The 19,249-nt window shown below is 47.7% G+C and overlaps 2 long non-coding RNA genes across 9 annotated transcripts in view; one reads left to right on the forward strand and one right to left on the reverse strand.

Moving 5' to 3' along the window:
• The window catches only part of LOC141579862 (uncharacterized), a 225,336-nt gene that overhangs the window by 100,471 nt on the left and 105,616 nt on the right, over positions 1–19,249 (reverse strand). Inside the window, exon 6 of one of the 8 annotated variants that reach the window (XR_012511939.1) lies at positions 6,136–6,234. The exons of the other annotated variants lie outside the window; for them this stretch is intronic. This is a non-coding gene — a long non-coding RNA (uncharacterized LOC141579862). The remainder of the gene's footprint in view (positions 1–6,135; positions 6,235–19,249) is intronic. 8 annotated transcript variants of the gene reach the window in all.
• On the forward strand, positions 103–3,411 carry LOC141579863 (uncharacterized). Its single transcript, XR_012511942.1, has 2 exons — positions 103–331; positions 1,007–3,411. It is a non-coding gene; the product is annotated as an uncharacterized LOC141579863 (long non-coding RNA).

A 19,249-nucleotide genomic window follows, 5' to 3' on the forward strand; every position in this document is an offset into this window, starting at 1 on the left:
TAAGTTTGTGGAATTTCTACACACGGTTGGAAGGCAAGCGGGAGAAGAGGGTGCAGGTGCGGACGGGCGGCGGCAGGGGCGCGGCAGGCCGGCGGCGGCGGCGGCGGCTGCGCGCGCCCCGGGAGGCGGCGCGGAGGCTCTTTCCGGCGCCGCCGCGGGCAGCCGGGACTCGGGCCGGGTGCTGCGTGAGTTCGGTTCACGTGGCTCTCGGCACTGCGCAGCGGGAGCGCGGAGGGTTGGGCGTCTGCTGGTGCCTGCGGTTCCCTCCCGGAGCCCTTCACGCACCGCCCCGCCGGCAAGGAGGGACGCCCGGGGCCGGCCGCCGGCGTGGGTAACGCTCGCAGCCCCGGGGCCCCGGCGGGCGGCGTCTAAGCGGGGTGCCGCCGAGCACGCCCCGCGGCCGAGGGATGTCCAGAGGCGCCGAGGAGCGGGGCGGAGAGTAGGCGCCGAAGTGTCTCCGATGAGCTGGAGGCCGACGGGAAGGCCCAGGGTGTCGGGCTGGGCAGCTCGGTGGAGAAGGCTTCGCACTGGGCGCGGCGGCGGGCCCCTCCCGGCCTGCAGGTTTCCGAGGGGAGCAGCGGTCACAGCGGCGGGGCGCGGGGGCTGCCGCGCTTGGGGCCGGGAGAGAAAGGAAGACCTGGCGCTCGGGGGCTCTGGGGAGGGGTGGTGTGGGGCCCAGCCTGGGCATCTCGTTTGGAGGCGGAGGTGGGCTGCTGCTAAGGCGTCTGCAGCACCGATTCTGCCACCTCCTGGGCCTCGGGAGTGGCCCCCGCGGAGACGGGCGGGAAGAGGCGAACTGGAGTTTGCTCGGACCCTCAGGGCCCGGATAGGAGGACTAGACCGTAGGCGAGGGTGGCCTCACGGGCTGGGAGCCCCGAAACCTGACGGCGTTAGTTGGGGGGATGGCTGTGAATAAATTCGGGATCGGGCTCAGCGCGGAGGAAACACCAAAGAATGCGCAAGTCTCGGGCTTTTCCCACTCTTTCCCCTCTTGATTTCCCCGAAGCCCTTTAGATGCGGACGGTTTGCACAGATGAGGCTACCCCCGCGCCTCGGGCTCCCACGCCGCAACCTGCCCCTGGGAAGCGTCGCTCAACCTTGACCCCGGCTTTGAGACTGACCCAGGCTTGACCTCTCCACACACTCCTCCCGCACTTTGGGGACCGCACACTGCTGCCCTCGGGCCAGGACATCTCCAACATTGCTCTTTTGTCTCTGCTCCCCGGCCCTGGCGCCGAGCTTCCAGGCTGGGGTCGGGACTGGGACGGAGTATTTCCGTTGGGTTGTGGATAAGCAGGGGAGAAGATCCCGGCTCTCGGGTGTCGCCAGCGGGTTAGGCCGAGAGCGCATCCTGTGCGCTCCGGCCTTGCGGTGGAAGAGAGACACATCCCCAGCGGATCCGGCCAGCCAGGGTCGGGAGTTCCCAAGCAAGGCCCGGCATTTGGGCCCTTGGAGGCCGGAGCTGGCGCGAGGGAGGGTTACTCTCCAGCCACTTAAGGAAAGAAGCAGCGAAGCAAGGAAGTTATGGACGACGGCACACACCATTCCGGCGCTGCCCTCAAATTCAGGGGCTCCATTCCTCTGCGGTTATTTGCTGCGCCCCCGATTCTTCCCGGACACACTCCCTGCAGCGCCGCGGGCGCCCTGCGCACACAGCCCAAGCCTGCGGCTGTGTGCACCGGCCTGTGCCGGGAATGAGGTGCGGGACAGAGAGGCGGCCCTCCTTGGGACTCCAGCCTGTCACATCTGCACTTATTTAAAGCTCGGCTGGTGGTCCTCGCTCTCTGGAATGCCAATTGCGGGCCTGGCCGCCTACAACATTTGCATTGATTAGCGAGCCGGTCATGGGGGAGGCCAAAGGCGGGGTAGGTGGGGGGCTTTGGGGAGACTGGACGTTCACAAGATTCAGTTTTGAGAGCCAGCTAGTAGCCCAGCAATTCCCACCGCACCGGACAGCTGAGTGTGTCAGGGAACTGAGGATCGAATTTGGAGAACATTTGATGTGTATAGGAACTGGCCATTGCGGTTTAGCACGCACGTTGTGATCCGCGTGCACACACAACCCTAAATCTCTGAAGGCTCCAACGCTGAGTCTGGCAGAGAAGGTGGACAAGTGCTGGGACCCCACATAACCCCAAGCCCTACCAATTTGTAGGCAGTGTCTGGAATATGTAGCTTGTGCAACTCTCAAATGTTTGCTGATGCAAGTCCATAAAAAGAGATTGACCTGCCTCATTTAAAAGACTGTACATAAGCTCTAAAAAGGCACAGGCAACCCGCCTCAAAATAGTCATCCTAAGGGGAAGAGGCCTGGGGCAAATTCTTGGTGAAAAACAAGATGTGTTCCAACTTAATGCAACTCCCACGGGCGCAGGGGTCCGGGGAGAGGCAGTTTTTAATTCTATAAACCTGGGAAAGTACTGATTTTGCATTTGCCTCTGGACTTGGTATAATTAAGGGTGAAAATAAGGCCCCTCTGTATTTCTATTCCCGCTTGCTTTCTGTGAAGCCCTTATCCCAGAGGAAAGTTGTTTTAGTAATCTGGAGAAGAGAAACCATGTGCTGAGTCAGCAAAAATCCTGCAGCCGGCCAGTTCAGTTCAGTAACACCCCTGTGTGTTATACACACACTCTCTAGGCCTTTGTGGAGATAATGAAAAATATCTCCACACAGAATTTTCATGGCAAAGGAATGCCCACAAAGCCTGTTGGCAGTTGAGAGGCAGATTAAATGTTGTGTCTTCTAAGACAAGAAATCCGTTCTGAACATGTCTTCTTACAAGCATTAGCTCCAACTCTATTTAATATGAGAAAGGACAAGAGAAATGCAATTCTCCGAATGACCCAAAATACATTTTTTTCTGATGGTTGTGTTGCAGTATGTAAACATTCCTTTCTGCCCGTGTTCTTGTGACGGATGTTCAAGGTGGCTCCAGTGGATGAAATCTTATTTTTCATTTTAAATCATTAAAAGTATTTCTCAAAAATGTAGCTTTAAAAGGTCTCTCCTTGCAAATCCTGTTAGAACCTTGATAACCTATCTGTCCTGCTTTCTCAGTTGTGTTCAAGAAATAAATGTATTCACAGAGAGTCACTTGGAAAGAAACTTACTTCTTAAACTATTAAGCAATTATTTTGGAGAACGATTTCTTATCTCTTAACTGTATGAGCCTTACCCGAATTTGCAGAATCAGAGCATTTCAGCTGTGGAGCAACAGTCCAGATCATTGTATTTCTAGTGACAGTATTTCTGGGAATATTTCTTCTTAATTCTTTTAATCTCATAGTGGAATTGGCAAAATGTGTGGCTTTTTTTCTCAAATGATCCTGTTGCATAAAAAACCAGCTGAAGTTTGCTTCTATTTCATTTGTCTTCTCTATCTCAAAACTTAAATGAAATTAGTACAACATTGATGCTTTCCGTGTTTGAATTCTTAAAAAATACAGCTGACTTCTTAAGGTTGTTTCAGCATAATGCAAAAACATCTGGACGTGAAGTGAAAAATTCAGTCTGTCACCCAGGTTCCAGATGTTTGGTACTATGTAGACAAAACATCAGGATGAATGACTGAAATTTTTTCTCTCCAAGCCAGATGGTGTAGTGCCTGGTCCTTCTATAAGGAAGCATATTTTCCTTTCTCTAAACATCACATCCTACCGAATCCCATGTAAGGCATGATTTATGCTCTTTCATCGACAAAATGCTGGGCCATTTGGAGAACAGCAAAGCAATCAGTAAATGAAACACTTAAGTATATGTTTTGGAAAATACAGTCCAAGTACAAGTGTTTGTGTGTACTTAGGAGGGAGAGGTAGTTGTAGAGCCAGAAATAGAAAGGTAGGAGAGAGAGAGCCTTGTTTGATGAGGGAATGACTTGACTAGAAGGACACAGCCTTCCAAGAATCCACTTGTGGCATCCCATAATCTTAAATAGCTAAATGTAGCATTCAACAGCAGCCTGAACAGGCTGGCCTTTTGCCTGAGATGCAACTGAACTGTGAAATAGCGTTGTGTCCTCTGAAGCCCTCTTTTCTCATTCCTCCTTCTTGAAGCATTATACAATCACAGAAGTAAATGTAATATAACATTAAAACATGATTACTTATGAGCATCATACAGGTGGGAAAACTATATGTGAAAAGTATGAAAGCAATATGATGACTTTTAATCAGTCAAAAAATATAGTGCCAATGACTAGATTTCTCTTCATGTGAAACATCACTGTGTTTTACAGTTGTTAAACTTAAGGATGAAGACACAGAGCAACATTTGTTTTCCTCGCCCAGAGTCACAGAGATTGAAAGTCATGAGCAGAGTCTGAACTTTTCCAAGTCTCTTTGTCTTAACCATGTTGAGAAAGAAGGAACAGATATAAGAGAGGCCTTCCACTGGAATCAGCAGATGAAATCAAACCCAGAATGAATTCCATTCTACTTATTAATTTCACATACTGACTGGGTTATAGAAGAGTGTTTAGACAATGAATGGCAATGAATGTTAAAACATCATAAAATCTGACCACGTAACAATTGCTGCAAGAAAAACATACCATTTTGAATAGACCTTCTTACAACTCAGAATCTGAGACTCAGATAATGAGACTCAGGATTTCAATACTGTCTCCAAATCAATTTTTAAAAATAGTTTATAGGGATCTAGTAGAATTTCAGGGGTACACATATTGAGTCATCAAGAGCCTCAAAAGTCAAAAAGGAATTTTTAACACCCTATAAAACAGAATCATGGTTATTTTGCTTGATTGCTATAATTGGGAACTTTTTGTGACTTTTGTGATGCATTTACTAGAATAATACAATGACAGAGCTGGAAGGGACTTACAGCTCATCCAGGCCTCCTCTCTCCTTTTATAGATGCACAAATTGGGGACCAAAACCATTAAAGGGCCTACCCAAGGTCACACGCTGATTAGTGGAAAAGTCAGAACTAGAGTCACCAAGTTCCAGTTGTGGCTCCCAGAGTCCGAACCTAGTTCCTCGGCGGCTTGCCTTCAGAGCATTACAACTCTGCTCAGTCACAGGTTTCCGAGCAGTGTCCAAGAAACTGATGCCCATCACTTCAGGCTGGAAACAGCTCAAAACCATTCATTTGTATTACACATCTAAGAACTACAAAACAAAGCCAGCACGAAGGCAGAGTTCCCCAATTTGTCTCCACAGCAAGAGGGACGATTGCAAAACAGAACTAATAAAACTCTGGCAACTTCAACAGTTTGGCTAGTGGTCCTGATAACAACAAATGACAGCTTAGCTTTTTCTAGAGAACTTAAAGCACCCTGGAAGAATGCCATGCACACCAACTGCTGCAGTCTCTTTTCCTTGAAAATGACACAGTCAAACATTCAAAATAAGCGACTTTAACGGGGAGAAGGGAGGAGGGAGAGGTGGCTGCAGCCATGTCAACACCATTCTTTATGGAAGAAGACAAAGGGGTCAATGGAAGTGTCGCACCTGATTCACAACCATCTCAACTTCCTATTCCAGTGGCTTGTATGATGAAATGGAAAGTTAGGACGCCTTGGGTAGGTGGAGGTTCATAGATGGGGATGGGAAATTCAAAAAGAAATACGCTGCTTACGGATATTTAGATAGTAACATGAAGCATACATCCCCAGTTCTTAGGACCTTAGACCTCTCTGGTTCTTCATGCCATGAGACAAGGAATTCAACTCATGTGTGATGTTACCAAACCTCTGCCATTTTATGTTTTGTTCAACATCAAATGACAACACAGAAGCACTGCTTCTAAGGAAGGAAGACAACTCTTCTTCATGAGCATTCTGGTCCAAGAAATGCAAGTAAGGATAGCATTTAGGAGAAATGGGGCTGGGAGGAGTAAGTGAAATCAAGATTCAGTATTTGGAGTCATGAGAAAAGAGACAGTCATGTTTCAATTGGCCTGGAGAAAGAAGAGATCTGGATAAGGCCTTCTCTTCAAGCAAATCCAAGGTCAGTGCCTCCTGAGAAGCAGGATCTGGCCAGAATTTGAACTGGGGGATAGGAGAGGCAGTGATGCTGGGAAAAGAGGACTGACAACCTATATTCTTCTTTTTAAATGCTTAGGGGAGCAACTAAACCAGCAAAAGTTAAACCAAATAAAACTAGCATGCCTGCTTACCTCTTTAATTTTCTGTCCCAAACACGTCATCATTTGGGCTATTCTCCTGAAGTCAAGCATGAAATCTGTTTAGCTGGAGAGCTACCCATTTCCTCTGACCTGCAAAAGAGATGCCCTGTTCTTTCAGAATCCCTGGAGTGCCAGAATCCAGTGAAAACTGGAGCCACATGCCTGGGCCCCTTGAGATGCTCCCATCCCTACCCCCATCCCAAAGGAACATGGTAACAAAGGTGGAGCAGACTTTCAGCACCACTTGACCCAGACGCATAGATGCTGATCATCAGCCTAGGGCACTGCACGACTTTAGATTGCTATGGATTTAAGAGTGTCTCTTATCAACGAGTTTTTTTTTTTAATTGAAGTATAGTCAGTTTACAATGTGTCAATTTCTGGTGTACAGCATAATGTTTCAGTCATACATATACATACATATATTCATTTTCATATTCTTTTTCATTATGGGTTACTACAAGATATTGAATATAGTTCCCTGTGCTATACAGAAGAAACCTGTTGTTTGTCTATTTTATATATACTAGTTAATATTTGCAAGTATATTCTGGAAATTAAGCCCTTGTCCGTCACATTATTTGCAAATACCTTCTTCCATTCTACAGGCTGTCGTTTTGTTTTGCTTATGGTTTCCTTTGATGTGCATCAACTGGAGTTTTTAAATCTTTTTGGTGCCTGGGACCTTTTGGGCAGTTTTGTAAAATCTATAGACTACTTCTCAGAATAGTGTTCTTAAATACATAAATTAAATTGAAATAAAGTTATCAGAATATATTTAGGAAACAAAATATTTGTATTATACTTGCTTCTTTATTAACCCATTAAATGCAAAATCTAGTGTTGGGTCTAATAACTTACGTAATATTGAAATAGGGATAAGTGTGAGTGATAATTCAAACTGTCATCAACAAATATAATGTGATGTGACGGTATCTGTGATTTCTGTTGGTGACAAAGTCACAGGGACGGCGATGCTGTATCATAGTTTGTTGTCTGTGTTCATAATGAAAGTAAATGCTAATTTTCAAATAGAGGTTTGTAGAAATGAAGATGTAATTTTTTCGTATCTATGAACTTCTGCTTTTATTTTATTGCATTTCCAGATCATTCCACTTCCAAGTGAAAGAGCCCTTAGAAGGAGGAAGAGGGGCAGTTCTATCAGGACTTCAGACACGTGCAGTGGTCACAGCCATTTGAATCTATTTTGATTGGATTATGCTGGGCCCAGATTTCGAGTTTAAACACCGAGCCTGTGATATTTATTAGACCTTGGTCTTAAGGTGAAAAGTAACTTTATATTGTAATCAGTAGAGTGGGGATTTTAAGAAGTGTTCCCTTGCCAAGAGGACAGTGAAGGGAGTGTCAAAGATCACCTATCAAAGTGGGGTGAAGAGGAGAGGCTTACCCAGAGCCAGGAAGGACTTGATAAGGTGAGTGAATCACCTCTGCCTGCTCAGTGAGCCTGGGATGGGGCTTGGACTGGAATGTGAAACGCAGAGGGACCTAGGGAAGGGTTATTGGCTGCTGATGGTGGGCAGAGAGTCTCCCAGGAGGATGACAGTGCCAGCCTTCAAGACCTGTGACCACAGAGGAAATAAGTTCAGGCACGAGTCAGAAAAGCCCCACTTCCACCCAGGGAATCTAGGCAAGCCAGTGGAGCAGAAGGGATGTGCAGGTCAGGACAGAGCAGCCTGCAGCCTGGGAACCCAGAGCAGAGAGAGAACCCAAAGCAGGTGCAGAGGTAGGTTGATATTTTCAACTTCATTCAAATTAAGAACGTCCCTTCATCAGAAGACATCATTAAGAGAATGAAAAGGCAGACCACAGACTGTGAGAAAAATACTCTTACGTATCTCTGACAGAGGATTCATATCTGAGAATATATAAAGAATTCTTACAAATCAATAAGAAAAATACAAACCAAAGCTTATGAATGTGCAGAAGACTCAACAGCTACTTCACAAAAGACAGTATCCACATGGCCAACAAGCATATGAAAAGTGCTCAGTGTTATCAGTCATCAGGAAAATGCAAATTAAAACTTCACTAGGATACATACATTGCAGAAGGGCCAAAATTTAAAAACAAAACAAAGCAAAACAAAACACTGACCATACCAAGCACTGGAAAGGATGTGGAGCAACTGAAATTCTTACACTGTGGGTGGGAATTGGTAAAAAGTGGTACAATCACTTTGGAAAATGGGCAGTACCCACTGAAACAAAGCACCAGTTCATACCCTACAGCCCAGCAACTCCCTCCCTAGGTAGACACCCAAGATTGCATTTGTCCATCAATTGAGGTACAAGAATATAGCTTTATATATTTTTCATGTTTATAAATAGAAATATTTTATAAAGTAATATAAATATATATCAACTTTATTCATTATAGCACCAATGTGCAAACAACCCAAATTGCAGTTGTTTACACAGTGGAATATCATATAGCAATGAAAAGGAGCAAACTCTTGCTACACACAAAGTGGATGACTCCTGTCTACATAATGCAGATCAAAAGAAGCCAGACACAAAAGAGTACACGCTGTGTGATTCCATTTATGTGAAGGACAGTGCAGGCAAAACAAATCTATGGCACTAGAGGTCAGGATAGAACTTACTTTTGCAGGGGGGTATTGATTGGGAGAGGGCACAAGGGCACCTTCTGTGGTGCTGAATTATAAATAATATTGACTTTCTGAAAAGTGATTTGGGAATGCAATCAAGTAAAAGCAGCTGGCCATACTAGGGATTCAGTCCTCCTAACCCTGGTTTTATGTTACAGGAAGTTGACACTGGGCCATATGAGCATGATGACAGTGCAGAGGCAAGCACAGACTGGCAGAAGATTTATCTGACAGTAGATGTATCTGATGGAGGGCTTGCATCCAGTTAAGAATACGCCAGAGAGTTGAAATGCACTTTACAAAAGAGATTAACTGAATAGCCAAGAAGTACAAGGAAAGGTGCTAAACATCATTATTTTCCAGGGAAACATAAATTAAACCACAATTTGATACTAGTACACATCCACCAAAATGACTGAAATTAAAGACTGGCAACAACAAAAGTGGATAGTGTCTTGAGTTCTAGGATTCTCCTACACTGCTGATACGAGCGCAGGATGGTATAGCCATTTTGGAAGCCGCCTGTATCGACTAAAGCTTAATGGGCCTATCAGGTTAGGGCTCTGTGGGGCTGGTCTAGGAATGAAGTGAAAGAAGAACAGGAGAACGACCAAGGATTTTGGCTAATGAAGTCCACCAGGCTGAGAAAACCCTATTCCAAGTGTTTGAGTTTTTCCTTAGATTCCTAGCAAAGTTCCTATGCAAAATCCCAGCATTTTATTGCTTTAAGTAAAGGGAAAGAGGAGTTGTCCATGCTTAGTTCAGAATAGTAAGGGAGGTGACAGATCAGGTCTGCTAGCAGAAATGGCCGAGCCAGCTAGAAAACCTGGAAAGCGCCCCAGACAGCTTTGGAGTGAGTGGGCAAGTCAGGATGGCTACAGGGTTCTCTCCTGAGGCTCCAAGTGAAAAGACCAAGAAAGCCAGTCACCTCTTCCCATTGCTGTCCAGGAGATGGCCCTCTCCTTTCTTAGAACTCCCAGTACCCAAGGGTGGCATGGACCACATGAATGTTCCAAGCAGAGGTGTTCCTACAGCCCTTAACTTCCATATTTGATGAGCCAGGGCTACAGGAGCTGAAGTCAGAGTCCACATTTATCGTGAAAATCCAGTGCAGAAGGGGAGGACAAAGGTGATGGAGGTAGGATGTGGGGGAAAGGAAACAAAATGACCAAAGAAGCAAGGAAGGCCAGAGCCAACAGAAGCCTGAGGCCCAGCCTTCCGCTGTCCTCACGTGAGCCCATCCATCAGCACACACTTCTGGTCACACATCAGTGCTTCCCATGGAAACTGGTGCCGGGATGGACGGGCTCCAGGGTGACTCACAACAAACAGCAAACAGCAGACGGATAGCTTGGGATTCGACATCTGTTCTTTGGCCCATCATTAAAACGCCTTTCCCCTAAACACTGAGGAGGGTAATTATAAGTACCAGCCTTTGTGTCTCACTGTCAGAGTATTTTTTCCTAGTTTGAGAATTTTCTCAGGAGATGCATCCAATGAAACAGCCACCCCAAACTTCCCAGGTCATAAGTCCAAGTACCAAGTTATCATTATCTTACAGTAGCTAAATCCTTGAACAAAGTATGAAGTAAAATATCTAGCCCTCTTGCAAATGAAAAATTATTTTTTAAGATACCGTTAAACTTTGACCCGATTCACATGTCTTGTTCTTGTTTGGTTTTGAGATTTGAGAGACTGACTTTTCAACCTCATGTTCATTGTTGTCACCATCTACTGCATGTATTAGGCGACCTACTGTGTGTAGAATGCTGCATTTCTCGTACGAGGGATATATATATTTTTTTTCATAAAAGCTATCAATAGGATGGCCCAAGTTAAATAAGAACAGGAGAAGACATCTAAATCTTAGGATACCATTCATTCATTCGTTCATTCCTTCATTCAAAGAATGTTTATGGAGCCCCTAGCATGTGCCAGGCACCACGTAGATGTTGATGACACAACGGAGAGCAGCAGAACAGAAACAGTCCCTGCCCCTAAGATGTTTATAATCCAGTGAGGGAGGGAGATTTTAATTTTTAAAAATCATGCCTCTCTGCACATTTCACCCTTTCCCCAACCCTAAACTACCTGAAAGAGATAGTTGTTGATCTTAGGATAATCAGGGGTACACAGTGGGAAACAAATTCACCGCACTTGGGAGGACTACAGACTAGGGGAGAAATAAGCGAATCTGTCTAGGGGACCAGCAGTCCCATCATACGTTGTATGAGGTTTGCAGGGGTTGGATGGAGGGCAGCTGTGGCGTCCTCCAAACTCTGAGACACAAGCAGCAGGTGTGCTGCTGTGGTTCTTATTTGGTTGTGTGAGGCCTTATGCTCCCCACATGGTTAAGAATCCCCAAAACTGACTGCAGAGAGTAGGTGGGGTCTGGGGGGAGGGCTGGGAGGTGGGGCCTCAGGGCAGGCAGACCCTGACTAAGGTCAAAAGGAACGTTGTTCTAGGTCTGTCTCACCTGGACTCTGACTGCATCTCCACTGACAAACTAGAAAGATGAAGAGTTCCGCTAATACTGCTCCCCACCTGGGAAAGGGGACAGATGGTGGCTTGGCATGCTGCTGTCCGCTTTACAAAGCTCCTCCACCTGTAGGGTTGTACTAGTTTCTCATAACAGCCTTTTGAAGTTGGCAAGGCAGGCCCTGTCCCAGATGAGAGAACGGAGACTGCTTTCTGCAGGTTAAACACTTTGCCCCATAATACACACCTAATTAAGTGGCAGAGGGAGGATTTGAGCCCCTTCCCTCTGACTGTTAGTCCTGTATTCTTTCCATACGCATAAAAATTATTATTTGACCTGGCAGAGCTGAGAGCATGGATGGGCCCCTTTCCTCCACCAAGGAGTCCACAGCCTCCCAAGGTGAGGGCTTGTCTCCCTGTGTGCTGCAGAGAAAACAGACGTCAGGAACAGGTTCTCAGCCTCCAGCATGAAGTCCACGTTATGATTCTCTTCCATAGGCAGGCTGAGAAAGAGAGACTCCTGCTTGCCTGATGGGGCCAGCTCGATGCACATGGAAAATAAATGGCTGTCCCCACCATACGATTCCAGAGCAGCACTCAGCAAACTCTCTGTGAAGGACTGGAGAGGAATGTTTTAGGCTTTGGAGGCCACTTGCAAACTATGTGACTGCCCTTGCAGCACAAAAGCAGCCCAATGGGTGTGGCTGTGCTCCAGAGAACTTTTGGATGCTGTAATGTGAATGTCATATAATGTTCCCATGTCACCAAATATGACTCCTCTATTTTTTTCAACCACTTAAAAATGTAAACACCATTCTTAGCTCATGAACCATATAAAACAGGCAGTGGGCTGCCCACGGGCTGTACCTTGCCAAGCTCTGTTCCAGAGGACCAAAGAGGACTCTCCATCCTAAATATCGCCCCCACACGAACTGGGAGTTCCACCATCGGGATTTCATTTCTTTTTGGATTAAACTGTACTTCTCCAGACTCTCCTTTTAAGAAGCAGGCAAGGAAGAGCATATTAAATTCCAAACAACTTCATTTTAATAGGTAATTAGATGAGTTAGAATGTAAGCACCATGAGGGCAGGACGTTTCATCCGTTTTGTTCACTGCTCAGATCACTGTTAAGTGCCCAGGACAAAGAGAGTTGGATGGATACTCTGAACAAATTCTGGCTGAGTGGATGAATGAACTTTCCCCTCTGATCTGAAAGACGGAAGCCATCAGAAGGGGCAGCTGGAAGAGAACAGTGAGGGCGAGAGGCCTCAGGTGAGCTGGGCAGAGATGAAAATAAAGCTTAAAAGTGAATGATGTTCCTGGGGGCTCTGGAACTGGGAGACGCCAAAGTCTGTTGATGCTCAAAGCCAGTGGGCTTGGAAGAGGTGGGATGTGGGTCGCGCCAGAGCCCACGGAGCCTGGGAAGGGTGTCAGGAAAGCTCCAGTGGCTGTGCCCAACGCCTGGAGAAGCGGCTTGGTGGATCACCCAACCCATTTCAGTGGAGTGGCATGGTCCCTGCCAAGGAAAATGCTAGGAGTTGATAGACTTGGCACTTCCCTGGAACATTAAAGTCAGAAGCGTCTATTGGGAGATGAGACACATCTGAACAGATGGTAGAAAAGTGTGTGTGGGATGTCAAAACCCACTCCCACTGCAGGGAAGAGCCAAGGAAAGGGAAGGCTGAAAGAGGGGAGACAGTGAAGACCCTTCCTCAGCAGCCACACATTTTTCTGGGCCAGACACATCATAAAATGTATAGGAATAAATGAACACGATGGCTGTGGTGAGCGCTACTAAAAATAACCAGGGTTCCTCACTGTGACCGCAATGAAAAATATCAAGCAGGACATTTACTGGATGGAAAAGTTCTTGGAGATGAGCTGTCCCAGCAAAGGGGCTTGGTTTCTCACCCTGAGAAATCTGTGTGCAGAAATGAACAACCAGCCGTCCCCTGGCTGCCCTCTAAACTGATGCTCATCTCTTGTTTATGGACACTTAGATCTGACTTGGTGATTTCTAAACTTGGTAAGGGATGGACCAAATCACCCACTTTATCTCTGGCTAATTAAGTCAAGCCGGGGCCCCCATGGGACCTTCCAAATATTGGCACAGGGGGTAAGGTCCCCACATACCTGGCCCAGGAGCCCCAGGATGGAGAGGAACCAGTAGGGCAAACTGAGCTCCCCAGTGGAGCTGGAGCCTGCATCTGCAACAGGGGAGGTCAATATTTGGGGCCAGCACAAGACAATCACAGAATGTTAGGGAGGGCCTCGGATGATTTGCGGAGACACAGACTGCATGTCTCCTCTTTAATATACCCACTGCGGCCTGGTGTGGGAAGTAAGAGTCTGGCAGAGCTGGATTGTCTCCTCAACCTTGATCTCATCTGCTTTCTGACTTGGGGTAATTTACTTTACTTCGTGGTGGCTTGGTTTCATCGGCTGTAAAGTGAGTGCTGCTAACTTCATTGGCTGTTGTGAGGGTTGATGGACAGGATATGCATAGTGCAGCTAGTACAGGGCCTGACATGCAGGCTGTGCGTGACAAAGGGCATTTGCTGTTGTTATTTTTGAATGGCAGTCTGATAAAACCATTTCCATACGCTATCAATCAGCAAGGCTTGCCGTCCCCATAGCCCAGCCTCTATGAAGAGAAGGGGACCCTCCCTTGTCTCCTGACATCACACCACCCACTTCTCCAACTTGCCTGCCCAGGTTCCCCCCTGGAAAGGAGGACAAGCCAGTGTCCATTTGGGTATGGTGCAAAGTGGCCCTCGATCTTCATGAAATTTCTTTTCAATTTCAGCTTTCATTTAAACATTCTTGCCAATTTTGTATTTGACTCCATGAAACGTTTTAATAGATTAAGCCTTATAAATCTGTTCCCCTATCATCTCTGAGGAACAGTGAGGCATGGAGAAGACCAGTGTTCACCCCGAACACACATCCCTGTTGGGAAACCTCAAACCAACATGGTTCCCCTTACAGCATGTCAGCAGGTCAGGGGAGGGAGGCTCCAGGCTAGACCATCAGGGATGACTTCATGAAGAGGCCTAGGAGCGCTTGGACATGTGGAAAGAGGGAAGAAGGCAATGAGCAAAGAGCAGGAGGTGGAGAAGAGAAGTGAAAATCTCAAAGAACCACAAAGAAACTTTGTTCCAGAAACTGGGAACTGGGGTTCTCTCTCACCTGAAAGTCACTAATCTTTGTGTCTCGTTCCAGTAAAACCTGATCCCACAGGAGCCAGACCTGCCTTCCCAAGGCCATCAGTCACTATCAGCAGCCACGCAGTCTCTTCTCACTCTCCTCCCTCACTCCCTACACATTTTCCATCTGCACAGGAGGCCCCGTGCAAGCATGGCTGGCGCCAGGCACTACTCACATGCCTCCCTCAGGACTTACGGTCATTAAGAAAGTGCTCATAACGAGCACTTTGGCCTCAACGCACCCAGCCTTCCCTGCCCCTCTCAGCAGCCAGCCTTCAGGTTCTGCCCTCGGCGCTCCCAAGCCCGGCACCTTCTCACTGGGGGGAATTGTCCTGGATTCCCTCCCTCTTCCCCTCCTTTCTCTGTGCAGCTTCCTTCCTGGAAGTGTTAACAAGGGCTGAAGGCCAAGGGGAGGGTGAATCATGGTGCTCAATCAGTTCTGCCACATAAAGCATGAGCTGCCTCAGCACGCCGAGCTCACTTGCTTTTTTCACCAGAACACTCCCGTTTTTCTCATCCAGTGTTGGCCGGCTTCCTCCAGGTTCAGGGGAGACATGAAGGAAGCAAAGGAAGGTACATTCAGCTGGGGGATCCAACGGTGCCCGCCTCCCAGTGGCGCCTTTGCCACCACTGAGGAAGGTCCAAAGAAGGCTGCTTTGGGACTCCCTGGTACAGGATGGTGCCTGTTGGAGCTCACCGGGTCCTCAGAGTTATTTCATGAGGTTTGTTCTGCATCTTGAGACAGTAATCCATGCCTTGGGGGCTGCCTATAAGGAAGATGAGGCAAGTGGACATGTTTTTCTGCACCCAAAGCAGTAGCCATGTCCTTGCGGATGGGCTCTCTTTCCTATCTCACTGAGCATACCATAGGTGTCAGTGAATACTTGGATGAAAGATTTATTGGTTTCCAACCAACATGTTTGGGTGTCTAGCCCTTTGCCACACAGAAACCAACATGGGGAGCATCAGCATGGGAGGACTTTTTAATTTGGAGAGACAAATGTCACTATAGGGTAGCACACAATGGTGTGACGGGCTTGGAGGAAGAAGAAATCCGAGAACGGGTGGAGGTTTTTTTAACCCAGATATGATTCAAACTCAGCTCCTCCCCAGTAAAACAGGGATGACATTGCTTAAATAACAGGTACACTCTGAAACATTTATCCCAAATGAACACATGGCAAAGGGTTTAATACACTGTAAATCCCAACTGTGACCCTTTACTTCTTCTCTTTGGTGGGTCATCAAATTCAAGCTGGTAAGGTGGCTCCTTTGGGAGAGAAAGATATGAACATTTTAGATACTGGAAGTCAACTTCTGAAATTCATTCTTCCACATAGATGTGGAAAATACAAAGAACTCACTGGAGAACTGGGACATATCATGAACGCTGGATGCTCAGTCCATGCTGAAGCTGTAGAGGAGGCTCCTTGTGGTCCCCACCTCAAACCACGCCTGGGTGTCTCAGCGGTCATGAGATTCTAGGCCGCCAGAACCTGGGTGCTGACACCATGGAGGCCTTTTTGGGGCTCTTTGTTTTTCTCACTCCGTCCTGCTAGTGACACAGTGTCTGAGCTGAAAGTCAATGCGTGACAAGGAGTGGCTTCAAAAGTATCCTTAGGGCTTTGGGAAGGGACTTGGAGATGCTTGAAGGAGGTACAGCAGGACATACCCCATGGAACCACTTCCCCTTGTCAGATGGGTCATGGTGGATGGCACCAAGGTGCCTTGTGTCCCTTCCTCCGGACTTGTCCCTTGTTTGAGGCTTTCTGACCATGGACAGTGAGCCTCAGTTCTTCCCATTCTTTCTCCACTTGGTCGAGGCTAGGATGCTGCCCCGACAGAAGAGTCAGCCCTTGAGGTGACTGTAACCTCCGCTGGGATCCACCATCCGTGTGGAGCGAGACCTGACCACAGCTCTGACAGGGCTCACTCTCCCAGGCTGAACTGGGTGGAATCTGTTCAGTATCTGGTTAGCTTTGACAATTCCACTGAACGTCAAGAACAAGTCAAAAGACCAATGGAGGTTTCTGCAAAACAGGTTTTGCTTGTTTGTTTTTGTTTGGTTTTACTGCCGCAACAAGAGGGCAAGAACCACAGAATTTTGTAGACTTAAACCTCATTCTTTGCCAGGTTACCTTTATTTAAATCACACCTTTTTTCCTGGGAAGTTAGTAAATCAACAGAACGTGTCCCAGAGGTAGGCACGTAGGAGTAATGACGGAAAAAGTTGAAGTGATCTGTGTGGATCACGTGGCACAGGCAAGCCGAGGGGAGAAGAAGAGGCTGCTCTGGGAGTTCATTTTCTCAACCTCTAGTTTACAATTCTCTCTGGCAGTGGGTGTGTATTTTTTGACTTTTCCAAATTTGCTCTTCAAATTTCAGCCCAAGACGAGGCTGTACCAGTCTCGGAGGTGAAGTTCATACATGTCACAACTAAAAGGCTTCCTGCTGTCAAATTCTCCCTGGTTGGCGCCTAAGGCCCTTGCTTCTGGCTTCCTACTGTAGCCATGGTGCCACCCACAGCCTGAGTGTCCCCACCACATGCTCCCCACTTGTGCTCCTCCTCGCAGACGGCCCGGGACAGCTAGAGCATACGTCACGGCCTTGTACTCTGGGCCGAGCCAGGTTTCTGTCTTCAGTTTGCTTCTCAGTGCTGCTCATGCCCTGTTACTCATTCCTGCTTGACTTTCCACCCCATTTCCTGCCTACCTCCAATTTCCAAGTCACTCCGCTCTTACCATCACCTCCATCTGCAGCCTTACTCTCTGCATGCGATCTCATTGGTTCCTTCCTCAAGGAATCTTCCTCCTTTCCCACCCTTGCCTTGATCTCTGACCCTTCACCCCTTCTTCCTGCTGCTTTCTGAGGCCGATCCCTCCACCCCTTTCTGCCTCTCCCATGAGCAAGCTCCAGCAGAGAGTCCCCTCTCTGATGTCTTTTCAGTCTCTCCCTCCTTATCGATTCCTCACTAAATATTGTTCAAGGGCCCATCACCTCCCCAAATCTTTCCTTTCACATATCACTGGAAGCTTAAGTCCATTCTTGCTGCCTCTACCCACCACTTCCACTTTACTTAGACTATCCTCCCAGAGATAACTACTGTTCTCTTTATTGCCGAACCCAACCAGCTCACCGCCTCCCCTAGGGGGCCTCCCTGAAGCATCAGAAATGTGTTCCAGCTCTTCTTCCAGACTCTCCTCCCTTTTCCTCTTGGCTCATCTCAAGCTCCCCCTGCTGTTCCCTCTCGTCTGCTGCACACCTCTCAATGTGGATGCTCCTCTCCTGTTTGGTCCATTTCTCCCTCTACTGTGGCTTGGATATTGTTTCTTCAAAATCACTGCCAGGAACTCCAACTCCATGTATCTAATTGGAACTGATGTGTTTTTCTCTCCCTTCCCCAAAACCACTTCTCTCAGTGCTCCCTTGTCTCTGTCATGGCCACGAGCATTTTCCCAGGCGCCCGCGACACAGCAACTACCTGTTGGTGCTTCCCTTCCTCCCACCACATCTCACTGGTTGCCCCTGACCCCTGCAGGGTCCCCAGCACCCATTCCTTCTCTCCAGGAATGCTGCCTGTGTCTTGCCAGCCCTCCTCTTCTCTGAGCTGGGCTACCGAAATAGCCTCTGGTCCCCCTGCCTCCACTGTCTTCCCTCCTCAGCCTGCTCCTTTTTTAATGGCTCACAGGGTCTATAACAAATACACAGATGGGGTCACATCACCACTCCCTTCCCCCCTCCCCACCTCCCCAAGGCTCCAACACCTTTAAGAGGTGCCAGTGGTTTGCAAAATAAAGCATGGCTTCTGTAGCCTGCTGATCAGGACCCTCACTATGGGCCCAGCTCAACTTCAATTCCATTTCCTTTCCCACCCCCACCAACACTGCCTCCCCTAGAGCCTCCCCCCCCACCCCCACCCCATACACACAGGCATTTGCCTTCTCCTCTCATTTGAGACCACTCAACATCCTCCGGATACAGCTTTTACTTTTCTACCTCCATGTTATGCTGTTTCTGTCATGCTTATGCTGGTTCCTTACCCTGGAACATCATTCTCTCCTGAAATCCTGTCCATCTTTTCAGTCCCAACTCCTCCATGAAGCTTTCTCTTCTTCCTCCTGGCAGAACTGAAGTCACATAGCATTTTGTTTGTATCCCCATTACCGCACTTACTTCTTCCTTGAGAGGGCTGGTCTTTGGTCTGCCTGCACCTTGGCAGACCTGGCAACATGGCTTGCATATAGTGAGGACTTAATCTTTGCTGAATGCACAAGTGAATGAATGAGTAGTGTTCCACTGCTGTATGGGGTAATGGGTATAATCACTTGAGTGGTAGACTGAGTGGTAGATGACAGTTCTCTCACAATATTTGTATCTTAGTTTCATCACACTCATCCAAGGCCCATGTGAGCTGCCCTCCTGCTTTACTTCCTCACTACCTTTCGGTTCCTCCATTGGGGGCATGGGCCTCTCCTCTGCCCCTGGACTCTGGAAAACACGACGTCTCTCCCTCTTCTCTAAGTCAGCTGGCAGTTGTTGAGTCGAGGGACTTTCCACTTCTTCCCAGGGCCACTGTGAAGGTGTCTGCTGGCTATGACACTAGTCACTCCTATTCTTTGCCCTCACCCTTTCCAAGAGTTCCCCTCCTGCCGTTCAGACGCTGGTAAATTGGGTGCTTTTTCTTTCGTCCTCTCATGACCGGCTTTGCCTTGCCCATCATTGACATCGTAGTGAAGATCTGAGTCCCTATGTCTCCCTCCCAAAGATTTCTGTAGTCAAGCCTCTTATGA

The sequence above is a fragment of the Camelus bactrianus genome, chromosome 15, assembly GCF_048773025.1.
Source record: "Camelus bactrianus isolate YW-2024 breed Bactrian camel chromosome 15, ASM4877302v1, whole genome shotgun sequence".
Classification (NCBI taxonomy): Eukaryota; Metazoa; Chordata; class Mammalia; order Artiodactyla; family Camelidae; genus Camelus; species Camelus bactrianus.